The 14,065-nt window shown below is 40.9% G+C and overlaps 1 pseudogene; it reads right to left on the reverse strand.

The window, feature by feature from the left end:
* Positions 1-5,979: 5,979 nt before the first annotated feature.
* LOC120238175 lies at positions 5,980-7,929 on the reverse strand (annotated as a pseudogene).
* Between the last annotated feature and the right edge of the window lie 6,136 nt (positions 7,930-14,065).

The raw sequence follows: 14,065 nt of genomic DNA on the forward strand, positions 1-14,065 counted from the left end.
ACAACAAAAGGAAATAAAAGGCATCAGATTGTCAAGGAAGAAGTCAAACTTTCACTTTTCGCAGACGACATGATATTTCACATAGAAAACCCAACAAACCCCACCAGAAGAACTGATCCATGAATTCAGCAAAGTTGCAGGGTACAAAATCAACATACAGAAATCGGTTGCATTTTTATACAACAACAATGAAGCAACAGAAAGAAATCAAGAAACTGATCCCATTCACAATTGCACACACACAAAAAAAACCCCATAAAATACCTAGGAATAAACCTAACCAAAGATATAGGAGATCTGTATGATGAAAACTATAGAAAACTTATGAAGGAAACTGAAGAAGACACAAAGAAATGGAAAAACATTCCATGCTCACGGGTTAGAAAAATAAATATAGTTAAAATGTCATTACTACCCAAGCAATCTACACATTCATTGCAATCCCAATCAAAATTGCACCAGCATACTTCTCAAAACCAGAACAAACTATCCTAAAATTTGTTGGAACCACATAAGACCCCAAATAGCCAAAGTAATCTTTAAGAAAAAAAGCAAAATGGGAGGCCTCACCATCCCAGACTTTAGCTTCTACTACAAAGCTGTCATCATCAAGACAGTACGGTATTGGCACAAAAACAGACACATAGACCAATGGAATAGAATAGAGAACTCAAGAGTTGTACCCAAAAGTATACAGCCAACTAGTCTTTGACAAAGCAGGAAAGAGTATCCAATGGAAAAAAGACAGCCTCTTTAAAGATGGTGCTGGGAGAACTGGACAACAACATGCAAAAGAATGAGACTAGATCATTTTCTCACACCATACACAAAAATAAACTCAAAATGGATAAAGGTCCTGAATGTGAGACAGGAAACCATCAAAACACTCGAGGAGAAAGCAGGAAACAACCTCCTTGACCTCCACCGCAGCAATTTCTTACTTGACGCATCTCCAAAGGCAAGGGAATCAAGAGCAAAAATGAACTACTGGGACCTCATCAAGATTAAAAGCTTCTGCACGGCAAAGGAAACAATCCATAAAAATAATAGGCAACCGACGGAATGGGAAAAGATAGTTGCAAACGACATATCAGATAAAGGGTTGATATCCAGAATCTATAAGGAACTCACCAAACTCCACACCCAAAAAACAAACAACCCAGTGAAGAAATGGGCAGAAGATATGAACAGACACTTCTCCAAAGAGGACATACAAGTGGCCAACAGACACATGAAACGATGCTCACAGTCAGAGTGGCTAAAATGAGCAAATCAGAGAACACGAGATGCTGGCGAGGATGTGGAGAAACGGGCACCCTCCCACACTGTTGGTGGGAATGTAAACTGGTACAGCCCCTCTGGAAAACTGTGGAGGTTCCTCAGGAAACTAACAATAGAACTCCCCTATGATCCAGCAATAGCACTGCTAGAAATTTACCCAAGGGATACAGAAATGCTGATGCATAGGAGCACGTGTACCCCAATGTTCATAGCAGCACTCTCAACAATAGCCAAAACATGGAAAGAGCCTAAGTGTCCATCAACGGACGAATGGATCAAGAAGATATGGTTTATCTATACCATGGAATACTACATGGCAATGAGAAAGAATGAAATCTGGCCATGTGTAGCAACATGGATGGACCCTGAGGGTGTTATGCTGAGCAAAGTAAGTCAGGCAGAGAAGGACAAATACCATATGTATGCACGTATAGGAGGATTAGGAGGAACCTAACGGAGGACCATGGGGAAGAACAAGGGGGGAAATTGTGGGGGAGAGGGAGAGAGGCAAACCATGAGAGACTCTTGAATGCTGAGAACAAACTGAGGACTGATGGGTGTGAGGGGGAAGGGGGTGATGGACATGGAGAAGGGCACTTGTGGGGATGAGCCCTGGGTTATATGGAAACCAACTTGAAAATAAACTATTTGTAAAAAAAAAAAATGATAATAAAATAAACTATTTAAAAAAAACATGGAAAGAACCTAAGTGTCCATCAACTGATGAATGGATCAAGAAGATGTTGTTTATCTATACGATGGAATACTACATGTCAATGAGAAAGAATGAAATCTGGCCATGTGTAGCAACATGGATGGACCTTGAGGGTGTTATGCTTAGCGAAATAAGTCAGGCAGAGAAGGACAAATACCATATGTTTGCATGTATAGGTGGATTAGGAGGAACTTAATGGAGGACCATGGGGGAGGAGAAGGGGGAAAATAGTTTGAGAAAAGGAGGGAGGCAAACCATGAAAGATTCTTGAATGCTGAGAACAAACTAAGGGCTCTTGTGGCTGGGGGAGAGGGGAAGGGGGTTGATGCGCATGGGGGAGAGCACTTGTTGGGATGAGCACTGGGTTTTATATGTAAACCAACTTGACAACAAACTGTTTAAGAAAGAAAGAAAGAAAGAAAGAAAGAAAGAAAGAAAGAAAGAAAGAAAGAAAGAGAAAGAACAAAAAGCACACAAAAAAGTAAAATGACAGTCTTAAAGTTTTACATATTAATATCTACACTAAGTGCAAATGTTTAATCCAATAATTTAGGGACTAACAGATTGGTAAAATAATGACCCAGCATTATGTATATATGTATGTATGTATGTATGTATTCATTCATTTATAATATTTATTTATTTATATTGAGAGAATGTGAGCACACAAGTAAGTGAGGAAGAGAAGAGAGAGTAGGAGAAAAATCCCAAGCAGACCCTAATGCAGGGCCTGAACTCAAAAACCAGGAAATCATGACCTGAGTCAAAATCAAGAGTAACACGCTTCTCAGACTGAGCCACCCAGGCATCCTTACCTACTGTTTAATGTCTATAAGAAATTACAACTCTTATAGACATACAGGTAGATGAAAGTAAAAGCAAGGAAAATGATATACCATGCAAGTATTATTGAAAAGAAAGAAGAAATAAATGTGAAATTAGTCAGATACAGAATGAAAAATACCATATGATTTCACCATACGTGGATTAAAGAAACAAAACAAATGAACAAAGAAAAATTAGACAAATAAAAAGACAGACTTTTAAATACAGAGGAGAAACTTGTGCTTGCCAGAAAGGAGAGGTTGGAGGGATTGGCAAATAGATTAAGGGGATAGGAACACAGTTATCATGATGGGCACTGAGTAATATATAGAATGGTTAAATGATTATAGTATACAACTGAAACTAATATAACACTGTTTGTTAATTATACTTCAATATAAGTAGTCCCCTACTATCAAAGTCATTAAGAACTTACATAATAACAGTGTAAAATCTAGTAAGCATTTAACAAGGAAATTTCAGAAAGCAAAAAGTGCTCTGTAAAAACACAATAAAGGGGCGGTTGGGTGGCTCAGTTGGTTAAGCGTCCGACTTCGGCTCAGGTCATGATCTCACGGTTCGTGGGTTCGAGCCCCGGGTCTGGATCTGTGCTGACAGCTCGGAGCCTGGAGCCTGCTTTGGATCCTGTGTCTTCTTCTCTCTCTGACCCTCACCTGCTTTCTCTCTTTCTCTCTCTCTCAGAAATAAGTAAAACATTACAATTTTTTTTTAAAAAAAAAAAGCACAATACAGAGAGAATTGGATTCACCTGACTTCAGTTCTTGTGTGCATAGGGAGCTGTAGCCAAGAAACTGACGTTGAGTTGAGATGTGACTGCTGAGAAGCAGCCAGCTATGTGAAAGATCTAAACGACCAGCATTGTAGGGAGAGAGAGCAGGATAAAGGCCAAAGTGTGGCAACATGTTCGCTGAGTGTCAGGGACAGAAGGAAGGCTGGAGACGCTGGAGTGTGGGAAGCTGAGTCCTCTCAGTCACCACTACTATGTTTCCGTCACTCAGGGAATGCCCAGTGTGGCCTCATGGTCAGTGCTCAGTATTTTGTGGGGGTCAGTGGCCTTTCACTTATTCAGATTTTTATCTGATAAACTTTTACTTATGTTGAAGTTTGATACGAATTCCTTTTCATTAACAACATGATAGTTTTCAAAATCTTCATCTGTTGGAATACTCTGGTTTCTCTTCAGATCGTATAAATCTTTCGCCTTTTACTAAAATCTTCATCTGTTTGTTTCATGCAAACATGAACATAGCCGAAAGTCTGTGCCAAACATTTGTTTAAGTTGATTAATTCTTAGCTTCCTAACAGGCACCATAACTGATTATTTCAGAAAGATGTGGATTTGTAGGCTTCTCTCTGTGACCAGTAATAAGAATGGAATTTAAAACTTGTTTATACATGGGGTGCCTGCGTATCTCAGTTGGTTAGCTGTCGGACTTGATTTCGCTCAGGTCATGATTTCACGGTTCATGAGTTTGAGCCCCATGTGAGACTCTGTGCTGATAGTGCAGAGTCTTCCTGGGATGCTCTGTGTCCCTCTCTCTCTGCCCCTCCCATGCGTGTTCTCTCTCTCTCTCTCTCTCTCTCTCTCTCTCTGTCTCTCAAAAATAAGTAAACATTTAAAAACAAATATTTATATCTGCTATGATAAGACAAAAATTCCTTGGTCATAAGATTTCACCACAGATATCATACTGGGGGAAATTCAAGGCCAAAATGTTTATCTTTCATAAGACATTCAGAGGAGCAATATGTGGAACAATTATCCGGGGACGATAACACTCCGGCTTTCTCACAGCTCAGCTGCCTGTCAGGAATGTAAGTCACTGATACAAAGTGGTGAGGAGCCAGTAAGAAAATATATATCTGGGTATCCATATTTTCTTTTTAGAAAAATAATGTGCAGGTAAAACAACTTTCAGACATCCTGGATTTTGTTATTTCCAATCACTGCCCACGTAGTGTTGGGTGAGCCTGAAGCATTAGCACAACCAAGAGCAGTCATCTTTTGGTTTCAAATTCATAGTAGCTTTTGAAACTCTCTTATTAGGCAGTATGAATTTTTTTTTTTCAGGAATCTGGTCCTTGTACTGAGATATTTTCCAGCCAAGTGAATTTCCTCAGTATAAAGTTTTTATCAGATATGATATTGGCACATTTTTCAATGTGATACTCAGTTGCTTCATAATTAACAGCACCTTTTCACCACATATATTTCAGATGGTATAAGAGTGGTTCTTACCCAGGGACAGATTTGCCACACACCATCCTCATTGGGGGAATTTGGCAATGTCAGGAGCCACTTTTTGGTTTGCATAACAAGGGTTTCATCTGATACCTAGTGGGTAGAGGCTAGCGATGCTGATAGGCATCCTACCATGTGCCGAACAGCCTTCCTACGGTCATTATCTTGTTCAAAACATCAATAGCTGTTTAGCAGTTATATGGTTTTCTCTTCCGTTTGTCATTTGGTTTTGAGTTTTCTCTCCTCCTCCTCCTCCTCCTCCTCCTCCTCCTCCTCCTCATTCTTCTTCTTCTTCGTTAATGAAGTTAAAGCATTATTTATTTTGTTTTTGGTTTTTTGAACAACTGGTCATTGCTTTCAATGTTATGTTATTGTTAATTCTGGTCTCTATTTCAATTTCTGATTTTTCTTTGTTATTTCCTTCCTCTACTAAATTTCCTCAAGTTTCTTCTTTTTCAATTTCCCTGTGGTATAATGCTGTTTATTTGAATATTTCTTTCCTTTTTCTCTTTCTTTCTTCCTTCCTTTCTTTTTTCTTTCTTTCTTTCTTCCTTCCTTCCTTCCTTCCTTCCTTCCTTCCTTCCTTCCTTCCTTCCTTCCTTCCTTCCTTCCTTTGACACAGCCTGAAAAAGAACTTTTTATTACTTTTAAACAGTGCATACTTGGGGAAATTGAGTGGCTCAGTTGGTTGAGTCAGACTTTGGCTCAGGCCATGATCTCATGGTTTGTGGGTTCCAGCCCCGTGTTGGGCTCTCTGCTGACAGTTTGCTCAGAGCTTGGAGTCTGATTTGGATTCTGTGTCTCTTTCTCTCTCTGTCCCTCCCACTCATTCTCTGCCTCCCTCTGTCTCTCAAAAATAGAAATACCTGTAAAAAATTTTTTTAACAGTCCACACTTATCCCAGTTTGGTGGTCAGTGTCTTAGCCTTTGCCTTTTCACCTTGCAATGCGAGCTACTGACTATGGGCCCACGATGTTGCCTCCCCAGTGATGGTGCATCTCATCATTCCTGTCCTTGTAATTGGTCTTGAAGGCTTCCATCAGCTTAACCAGAGCTCCTTTGTCTTCCAAGTTAAACTGTGAAGGCAACAGTGGGGCAGGTCTTCCTGAGAACCTGATGCCCCAACCCCCACCTTATGTCACAGGGCAGGCAGGAAGACAACCAGGTCTATGGGATCCACATCACGTTCAATCACTACCAGCAGAGGCTTCTTGCTTTTTCCACCAAGTGGTGACAGTATTAAGCCCAGCTCAATGGATAGAGAGCCTCTCAGTGGGGACATCTCTTTTGCCGGTAGCTTTCTCCTCAGCCCATGTCAACAATCTCTGCTTCTTCTCTTGCTTGGTCTCTGGTCTGTATCTGTGGGCCGGCTTCAGCAGTGGAGTGGTTGTTTGATGGTCCAAGGCCTGGCTGAACTGGTTAATTGTGGGAGGCACTTGTTGGTGTTTATGGAGAATAGGCCTTTGCTGCTGCAGCTGGAGATAGCGGGGCCATTTGACAAATGGAATGAGATACTTTTGGGCTGCATTTCCTGTCCAATGGCAAAATTCTTGGGCCTTTTCTTGGTCACCTTCTGGGCCTCTGCTTCTTCAGGACAGCAGGGACTGAGGCTACTTTTCCTCCCTTAACCTCCTTTCCTATAGCATCTTGGGTGACTGGAGGAGAGCCCTAAACTTTTTTTCTTAATACAAACATTTATAGCATAAATTTCACTTGTGTTTGTTTTTCTTTTGTTTTGAGACAAATTTTGATTTGCTGTTTGTTTTCTTATTTGGCCAGTTGCTGGTGCAGTACTGTGTTGTTTAATATTTACATATAAATACTGAATATTTACATTGTAGGTTTTCCAGGTTTGTTTTATTGTTGATCTTTAGTTCTGTACTATTGTGGTTGGAAAATATACTGGGTATGGTTTCAAACAAACAAACAAAGAAATAAACTTCCCAAATGTTAACAGTGCTGGGGTTGAAAACACTGGCTTATACTGGGCTGCTTCTAAAAATTCTAGACTCACACTTCATACACACACTCACCTTCCAACTCAAGTCTTTGTCATTTATTTTAGTTAGTTTAAATACAAAAATAAGAAATTAGAAAGTTGTATAAATTCGCCAATTTCTTGTTGAACCCGTCCATCAATCAAGCCAAGAACTTTCGTTTTTATTTTTTGCCTTATGCAGTGTTCTTCAATATTTCATGATTTCTTGATTACCAGCATCTCTGTTATTGTCAACAACTTGCTTTTCTTTATAAGTCATAAATTGTGACTGCCACAAGTATTTTTCAGTAAAATATATCAAACTTTTGCCGTAATTCTATATTCTATTCTGATAATATCAGATGGTCCCTTTTACATGTCTCACTTTTAACACAGAGGTATTTTTTTCTCACTTACAACACAGAGGAACTGTATTTCAATCATGGCTTTAATCTCCTGAAGAGTCTTCAGTCATATCCCATTGAATTTAATATAAAAGTCAAATGCTGCCACCATCCACAGGCTTTTAGTGCCAGTTCCATGTGATTTCTCTAGTCTAAACTTCCCTCTCCTTGGGACGCCTGGGTGGCTCAGTTGGGTAAGCAGCCAACCTTTCTCTGGTCATGGTCACAGTTCATGGGTTCAAGCCCTGTGTCAGGATCTGTGCTAACAGCTCAGAGCCTGGAGCCTGCTTTGGATTCTGTGTTCCCCTCTCTCTCTAACCCTCTCCTGCTCACACTCTGTGTCCCTCTCTCTCTCAAAAATAAATAAACATTAAACTTCCCTTTCCTTCTCACTGTCTGTGGTTAGGCGAACTGTTCCTTTGGTTTTGTGAGGAAGTCCACCAATTCCTTCAAGGTTTTGCATAGCTACGTTACGTTGACCTGAAATGTGACTCCCTTCCCGCCCCCCCCCCGCCCCCCCCACACACCCTCTAGTTCACATCTACTTACGTCTTCATGTTACATCTAAACATCACCCTTGAGGCCACCTCTCGGGCACACTAAGGAAATTCAGATCATCCAATTATCCTCTGCTCTAGAAAAGCACACTGGTCTTAAAACATTTCTCACCTCCGTATAAAGTCTTGCCTGGTTGGGTTTTGTCCACCACTTTCCCTAAATTTTAAACTCGCCAAGTGAAGTGGACACATCACTTTCCCTTATCTGGATTCTCAGGGACACAGGGGTCTCAGCCAGCACAGCCCAGACCAAGTGTTGGGTTGGCGTGGGGAAGGAAGGAAGCAGGTGAGACATGTTTCAGGCCCTGTAAAGGGCTATGAGAGGTGATGAGGGAGGTGGTTGTCTTTCAGGAGAAGGCGTCCAGGAGGAGGAGGACCTCTGAGCCTGGGACCCGGTGACCATGAGAGGCTCCCAGGAGAGGGGTCAGTTCTCCCCACTCCCTACTGGCAGAGGAGAGAAGAGCCGTGGGAGCTGGTGGTTTGGGGGAGGGGTGCTGGTGGAGCTCCCGAGGCGTACCACCGTCAGTGTCTTCCAGCAGTTCTTGAGGTGACCGTATCGTTCTGTCCCCACAGCACATTACATGGAGCAATTTAAGGCCTAGTATAATTACTCCAGTGGAAAGAGTGGGAGCGGCTGTTGGTCAGATACATCTCTAACCGAGACGAGAATATGTGCTTTGACAGTGACGTTGGGGAGTACCAGGCAGTGACTGAGCTGGGAAGGCCGACACTGAGCACTGGAATCAGCCGAAGGACCTCATGGAGCAGTCCCGGGCAGAAGTGGACAGTTTCTGCAGACACAATCAAGGGGTTGTTGAGACCTTCACTGTGTAGAGTGAGGTAAATGCTGCTGGGCTGGTGGAGGATGGTGTGTGTGTGTGTGTGTGCATGTGTTTTTGTGGCAGTGTGTGGATGTGAGAGAGACAGAGAGAGCCTGAGAGAGACAGAGAGACAGAGAGAGAGAGAGACAAGACTGCCAGCACTACCATGCAGTGTCTTGATCCAGTACAGGTGAGGAGGGTCCCTTTGAGAGTGTTTCCAGTAAGAGTGTGATGTGTCCATGTGTGCCCATGGGGATTTTGTGGTGTGTCTGTGTGTCACAGTGGGCATGTGGTCACCCTCTGTTCTGACCCCTCACCCTTCTTAACTCTGAACTCCCTGAAATAAGTGTGCCTGTGTCTGTGTGTATGTGACCATTTAAGAGAGAAAAAAATGTCATACTAATTTTTTTTTTTTTTTACAATTAGTTTATTGTCAAATTAGTTTTTACATATCACTCAGTGCTCATCCCCAAAGTGCCCTCCTTCATGCCCATCCCCCCCTCCCCCCCACATCCATCAGTCCTCAGTTTTTGTCAGCATTCAAGAGTCTCTCATGGTTTGCCTCTCTCCCTTTCCCCCACCATTTCCGCCCTTCTTCTCCCCCTTGGTCCTCCGTCAAGTTCCTCCTAATCCTCCTATACGTGCAAACATATGGTATTTGTCCTTCTCTGCCTGACTTATTTCGCTCAGCATAACACCCTCAAGGTCCATCCATGTTGCTACACATGGCCAGATTTCATTGTTTCTCATTGCCATGTAGTATTCCATGGTATAGATAAACCACATCTTCTTGATCCATTCGTCTGTTGATGGACACTTAGGCTCTTTCCATGTTTTAGCTATTGTGGAGAGTGCTGCTATGAACATTGGGGTACATGTGCTCCTATGCCTCAGCATTTCTGTATCCCTTGGGTAAATTCCTAGCAGTGCTATTGCTGGGTCATAAGGGAGTTCTATTGTTAGTTTCCTGAGGAACCTCCACACTGTTTTCCAGAGGGGCTGTACCAGTTTACATTCCCACCAACAGTGCAGGAGGGTGCCCGTTTCTCCACATCCTCGCCAGCATCTAGAGTTCTCTGATTTGCTCATTTTAGCCACTCTGACTGGCGTGAGGTGGTATCTCAGTGTGGTTTTGATTTGTATTTCCCTGATGAGGAGGGATGCTGAGCATCGTTTCATGTGTCTGTTGGCCATCTGGATGTCCTCTTTGGAGAAGTGTCTGTTCATGTCTTCTGCCCATTTCTTCACTGGGTTGTTTGTTTTTCGGGCGTGGAGTTAGTTGCAAATGACATATCAGATAAAGGGTTAATATACTAATTTTTGACAGGTTGAGGTGACCTCTGAGGCCCCTCTAATCTTTCTGAGGTTTCTTAGGTCTCAACTTGTTGCTTTTTTTCTTAGTGTATGTATTCTTATATTCTTGAAATTATGATAAAACTATTTAAGGAGTTGCATGTGATTTCTTTATATAGTTGTAACAATTCACCTCACATCCCTGTTTTTAGATCTTTTTTCAATATTGACATAGCTGAAAATTTGTACCTTTTTAATTGTTACTTCATATTCTTTTGATTTGTAAGTTTCTTGAACATTTTTTCACATGACTGATTGTTGCTGTTCAAAAAATAATCTACTCTCCATTATCTCTGGGATTCTGGCATTTTTCTCAGTGATTTTAGGCATTCTCTATGAATAAGATTTTTTTTTTACAAATAGTTTATTGTCAAATTGGTTTCCATATAACACCCAGTGCTCATCCCCACAAGTGCCCTCCTCCATGCCCATCTCCCCCCTTCCCCTCACATCCTTCAGTCCTCAGTTTATTTCTCAGTATTCAAGAGTCTCTCATGGTTTGCCTCTCTCTCTTTCCCACACAATTTCCCCCCTTCTTCTCCCCCATGGTCCTCAGTTAAGTTCCTTCTAATCCTCCTATACGTGCAAGCATGTGATATTTGTCCTTCTCTGCCTGACTTATTTCGCTCAGCATAACACCCTCAAGGTCCACCCATGTTGCTACACATGGTCAGGTTTCATTGTTTCTCATTGCCATGTAGTATTCCATGGTATAGATAAACCATATCTTCTTGATCCATTTGTCCGTTGATGGACACTTAGGTTCTTTCCATGTTTGGCTATTGTTGAGAGTGTTGCTATGAACATTGGGGTACATGTGCTCCTATGCATCAGCATTCCTGTATCCCTTGGGTAAATTCCTAGCAGTGCTATTGCTGGTTCCTAGGGGAGTTCTATTGTTAGTTTCCTGAGGAACCTCCACACTGTTTTCCAGAGGGGCTGTACCAGTTTACATTCCCACCAACAGTGCGGGAGGGTGCCCATTTCTCCACATCCTCGCCAGCATCTCATGTTCTCTGATTTGCTCATTTTAGCCACTCTGACTGGTGTGAGGTGGTATCTCAGTGTAGTTTTCATTTGTATTTCCCCGATGAGGAGGGATGCTGAGCATCGTTTCATGTGTCTGTAGGTCATCTGGATGTCCTCTTTGGAGAAGTGTCTGTTCATATCTTCTGCCCATTTCTTCCCTGGGTTGTTTGTTTTTCGGGTGTGGAGTTTGGTGAGTTCCTTATAGATTTTGGATATTAACCCTTTATCTGATACGTCATTTGCAACTATCTTTTCCCATTCCGTTGGTTGCCTATTAGATTTGTGGGTTGTTTCTTTTGCTGTGCAGAAGCTTTTGATCTTGATAAGGTCCCAATCGTTTATTTTTGCTCTTGATTCCCTTGCTTTTGAAGATGTGTCAAGTGAGAAGTTGCTGCGGTGGAGGTCAAAGAGGTTGTTTCCTGCTTTCTCCTCTAGGGTGTAGATAGTTTCCTGTCTCACGTTCAAATCCATTATCCATTTTGAGTTTATTTTTGTGCATCGTGTGAGAAAATGATCTAGTTTCATTCTTCTGCATGTTGCTGTCCAGTTCTCCCAACACCATCTGTTAAAGAGGCTCTCTTTTTTCCATTGGATATTCTTTCCTGCTTTGTCAAAGATTAGTTGGCTGTATACTTTTGGGTTTCCCAGACAAACCAAAGCTAAAGGAGTTCATGACCGTGAAACCAGCCCTGCAACAAATTTTAAGGGGCTCTTTGGAGAAAAAGGAAAACAAATAAAAGAGACCAAAAGCAACAAAGACTAGAAAGCACCAGAGAGCAACATCAGAAACACCAATTCTATAGGCAACACTATGGCACTAAATTCACATCGTTCAATAATCAGTCTCAAAGAAAATGGACTAAATGCTCCAATTAAAAGATATAAGCTATCAGATTGGATTAAAAAAAAAAAAGACCTAACTATCTGCTGCCTACAAGAGACTCATTTTAGACATAAAGACACATGCAGATTGAAAGCGAGGGGATGGAGAAAACTATCATGCTAATGGATGTAAAAAGAAGGCCAGAGAAGCCACACTTACATAAGACAAATTATATTTTAAAACACAGACTGTAACAAGAAATGAAGAATGGCATTATAGTATAATTAAGGGTGTATCCAAAAATATCTAACAATGTAAATGTTTATGCCCCTAACTTGAACACCCAAATATATAAGTCTAATAATCATAAATATGAAACTCATTCATAAATATCATAATAGATAACTTTAATACTCCACTTACACAATGGACAGAAAATCTAAGCATAAGATCAACAGTGAAACAATGGCTTTCAGTGACATACTGGCCCAGATGGACTCAAGAGATAAATTCAGAACATTTCATCCTAAAGCAGCAGAATGCACATTCTTCTCAAGGTCACATGGAACATTCTCCAGAATAGACTACATATTGGTCACGAATCAGCACTCAGCAAGTACAAAAAGATTGAGATCATACCATGCAGATTTTTTCAGAGCACAACGCTATGACACTTGAAATCAACCACAAGAAAACATTTGGAAAGAACAGGAATACTTAGAGATTAAAGAACATCCTACATTTGGAAGAACTAGAATTTCTACACAGTAAATAATCATTTTATTTAAAATGCTGTCACTCTTTCAAAGGTGTAGTTGCATAGTTATGCATAAGCAGGAATTAAAGTTATAAGAATACTTTTAATATAATGGACACTGTTCTCTTCAGAAATTGAATGGGAGGTAGTGTGATGTAATGTCTGGACTTCTGGAGATTGGACTCACATATAACTTCCTCAATCTGGAGTGCACCATTTACTGGCCGAGTGGCATTGCCAAAGTTGTTTCACATATATCCATCATTTTATTCTCTACATCTGTAGGGATACAAAGGGAACTCAAATCACTGAGATGATGTGAGAATTAAATATAAATATGGTGTATAAAAAGCCTTTGTATACTTCTGGGTACAAACTAAAATGTTCAAAATTTGCTCAGTAAATATTAGTTATATTTATTGCAACACGGTGAGTTCTCTGTCATTATTCCATAAACATGGACTGCTTATCAGACTGTTGTTGAGTGTGAAGTAATGCAGAACTTTAGAAAGATAGTTACTTTTAAAATCCATCTTGAATGTGAGATATATATAATGTATAATAATCTTCTAAAAGTAGAAATATATGTTTAAAACTGTATGGTTGCAGCAAAAGATGTAATTCATAGTATTTTCTTTGTGTTCTCTTTCTTGGGCACTCTATAATGTATTCATTAGCACCAGCTTCTTATATATTTCCTTAGGCTAAAGCAAGAGAAGGTACATAATAAAGTGACATGTCCCCAATATAATGAGGAAATCAGAGAGGGATCGAGAAGTACGGATTGAACATATTTTTTACATAAAATATTATTCTTTTTTTTTTTTACTAATAATTTATTATCAAATTAGTTTCCACATAACACCCAGAGCTCATCTCCACAAGTGTCCTCCTCCATGCCCATCTCCCCCCTCCCCCCCACATCCATCAGTCCTCAGTTTTTGTCAGCATTCAAGAGTCTCTCTCATGGTTTGCCTCTCTCCCTTTCCCCCACCATTTCCGCCCTTCTTCTCCCCCTTGTTCCTCCATCAAGTTCCTCCTAATCCTCCTATACGTGCAAACATATGATATTTGTCCATCTCTGCCTGACTTATTTCGCTCAGCATAACACCCTCAAGGTCCATCCATGTTGCTACACATGGCCAGATTTCATTCTTTCTCATTGCCATGTAGTATTCCATGGTATAGATAAACCACATCTTCTTGATCCATTCGTCCGTTGATGGACACTTAGGCTCTTTCCATGTTTTAGCTATTGT

This window comes from Hyaena hyaena, unplaced genomic scaffold (genome assembly GCF_003009895.1).
Source record: "Hyaena hyaena isolate Hyena2069 unplaced genomic scaffold, ASM300989v1 scaffold_202, whole genome shotgun sequence".
Classification (NCBI taxonomy): domain Eukaryota; kingdom Metazoa; phylum Chordata; class Mammalia; order Carnivora; family Hyaenidae; genus Hyaena; species Hyaena hyaena.